The 3,082-nt window shown below is 37.5% G+C and overlaps 1 protein-coding gene across 1 annotated transcript in view; it reads right to left on the reverse strand.

The window, feature by feature from the left end:
* BRWD3 (bromodomain and WD repeat domain containing 3) overlaps positions 1–3,082 on the reverse strand; it is a gene marked incomplete at both ends in the record, with an annotated part of 145,811 nt that overhangs the window by 66,899 nt on the left and 75,830 nt on the right. The gene's annotated exons all lie outside the window — the stretch shown is intronic.

Here is a 3,082-nt window from a genome sequence, read left to right on the forward strand (position 1 = left end):
CTATACTTCTTCTTGAACCTTTTTTTATAATGATTAAATTATACTTTTATGAATATAATGTGTATTGTAGTGATAAGAAGATTAAAGTGTAAGCCAGAATGTTCATTTTCCTTCTCTTTATTCCTTGATAATAAAGCTAAAATGCACCCTCAAATGTTGGCCACATTTTCACAAACCACTCAGTGAGTTAACTGTATTTGAATTTTTAATAAAAAGTTCAGATACTAAATATTTTTTGTATTTAACTTTTTATCATTTTTAAAAATTATTAAACTGTCGTCATATGTTCAGAGGTGTCCATGACTCATACTGCTCCATGATTTCATTGTAGTATTTATCTGACAGATTCGAGATTCTCACTGCCATTTGCAATAACTGGTCTTAGATGTTCTGAAAGGACATCTTATTTTCAATGACTAACAGCAGCCACTGACTTCAAAAGGGAGTATTTAGATTTTCTGACTCTCTCTTAGCTGGGCCCCTATTAAAAAAACCCACAAAACTCTTCATCTTTCCCCCACTCAATTATTGACCATTGTTTTTACTACCTCCTTCTCACTCAGCTCCTAATAAACTTGACTGCACTTGTATACATAATCTACTTGGATGGCAATTATAAAGATGTCTCCTTTTGTATACTCTAGTACAAACGTATTTCTCCCACTGGATAGTCTCAGATTGTGATCTTTAAGGATTCCCTAAGGTTTTCTCTTTCATAATTTAAATAATATTGTAGGATTTTAGCATCTAGGAATAAGTTACAGCAAGGTGAGAGCTCACCTTGGTTCAGTAACTGTTCATAAGTAACTGCTCAATTATGTTTATGGAATTGGACAAAATCAGGAGGTTATTTCCAAAAGCTGAAGGAGAAAGTTTCTAATAAGGGTGCCTTTTACTACAAATTTCAGGAACATTCAGTGATTTTGTAACTCAAAAAGTATCTTTTCCTAAAAGTCATCATTCAGGGAAATTGTATGTGTTTTATCGACATGCAGTAATACTATTCCAAATGAGAGGTCAACAGTACTAAGAATAGTAACCTTAAGACTTGCAAAGCTGAGTGCTTCCAATTGCTGTCTATGTCACTTTGACAATGAGGTTCATGAGATGCACAGTAAGCTGAAAAACAAGTACTCCCATATACCACAGTAAATAATTATTTAGAGAAAACGGTAATGAAAGAAGAGGAGTTAGAGACGAAAGGTACATGGGGATATGAAAAAACAGTACTGGTTCCAAGCTTCCTGAAAAGGAAAGTAGAAATAGCTTGAAAGGACAAGTGCCAGTCATCAATGGCTGTCACCCAGGGATAAAACTGTTCCCTGCTGTTATTGATAACTGAGTAGGATTAGATTTCAGGAGTCTTTGACAGCAATCCGCAACAATCATATTAAAATTGACAAATTAAATTAGTAAATTAATTTTTCGTAAGATATACTTGATATGTCTTTTGCTTATTTTTCTTGATGTAAAATTGGCATACAGCAGGGGTGCCTGGGTGGCTCAGTCAGTTGGGCATCCGACTTCAGCTCAGGTCATGATCTCTCAGTTTGTGGGTCCGAGCCCCACATCAGGCTCTGTGCTGGAAGCTCTGAGCCTGGAGCCTGCTTCGGGTTCTGTGTGTCCCTCTCTCTCTGCCCCTCCCTTGCTCTCGCTCTGTCTCTCTCTATCAAAATTAAACATTAATTTTTTTAAATTGCCATACAGCATTATATAAGTTTCAGCTGTACAATATTATAACTTGATATTTATATATACTAGAAAGTGATCAACACCATTAAGTCTAGTTACCATCCATCACCACACATTTGAGCCTTGTCACCCATCCCCCAACACCCTTTTCTCTCTGGTAACCACCAATCTCTGTATCTATGAGTTTGTTTTTGTTTGGTTTTGTTTGTTCCTTTGTTTTGTTATTTTAGAATTCAAATATAGGGAAATTACGTTATTTGCCTTGCTCCATCAGATTTTTCCCTTAGCATATCCTCAAGGTCCATCTATATTGCCGCAAATGGCAAGATTTCCTTACGTGTGGCTGACTGGTATTCTAGTGTGTGTGTCTGTGTGTGTGCATGCGCACGTGCACGCACACATACCACATCTTTATCCATTCATCCATGGATGGACACTTTGTTTCCACTTTCTGGCTACTATAAATAATGCTGCAATGAACAAAGGGGTGCATATATCTTCTTGAATTAGTGTTTTTATATTCATCAATAAATACTCAGAACTGGGGCACCTGGGTGGCTCAGTTGGCTAAAGGTCCAACCGGCTCGGGTCATGATCTTGCAGTTCGTGGGTTTGAGCCCCACATGGGGCTCTGTGCTGACAGGTCAGAGCCTGGAGCCTGCTTCAGATTCTGTCTCCCTCTCTCTCTGCCCCTCCCCTGCTTGCACTCTGTCTCTCTCTCTCTCTCTCAAAAATAAATAAACATTAAAAAAAATGTAATACTCAGAAGTGGACTATCTGGATCATATGGTAGTACTATTTTTAATTTTTTGACAAATGTCCATACTGCTTTCCGTAGTGGCTACAACAATTTACATTCACACCTATAGTGTATGAGTACCCTTTCCTCCACATCTTCTCCAACACTTGTTATTGCTTGTCTTTCTGATAACACCCATTGTAATAGGTGTGAGGTGATATCTCATTGTGGTTCTCATTTGCATTTCCCTAATAATTAGTGATGTTGAACATGTTTTCATGTGCTTGTTGGCCATATATGTTTATTTAGTTCCTCTGCCCAGTTTTTAATTTTTTTATTATTGAGTTATATGAGTTCTTTGTATATTTTGGATATTAACCCCTTAATGGATATGTTATTTATAAATATCTTTTCCCATTTAGTTGCCTTTTTGTTTTAGTGATGTTTTCCTTCACTGTGCAGTAGCTTTTTAGTAAGATGAGTCCCATTTGCTTATTTTTGCTTTTGTCTCCCTTGCCTATAGAGCCAGATTTAAAAAATTCACTAAGACCTGGGGCACCTGAATGGCTCAGTCGGTTAAGCATCCGACTTCAGCTCAGGTCATGATATCACTGTTGGTGGGTTCGAGCCCCGCGTCGGGCTCTGTGCTGA

The sequence above is a fragment of the Crocuta crocuta genome, unplaced genomic scaffold, assembly GCF_008692635.1.
Source record: "Crocuta crocuta isolate KB4526 unplaced genomic scaffold, BGI_CrCroc_1.0 scaffold2236, whole genome shotgun sequence".
Lineage (NCBI taxonomy): Eukaryota > Metazoa > Chordata > Mammalia > Carnivora > Hyaenidae > Crocuta > Crocuta crocuta.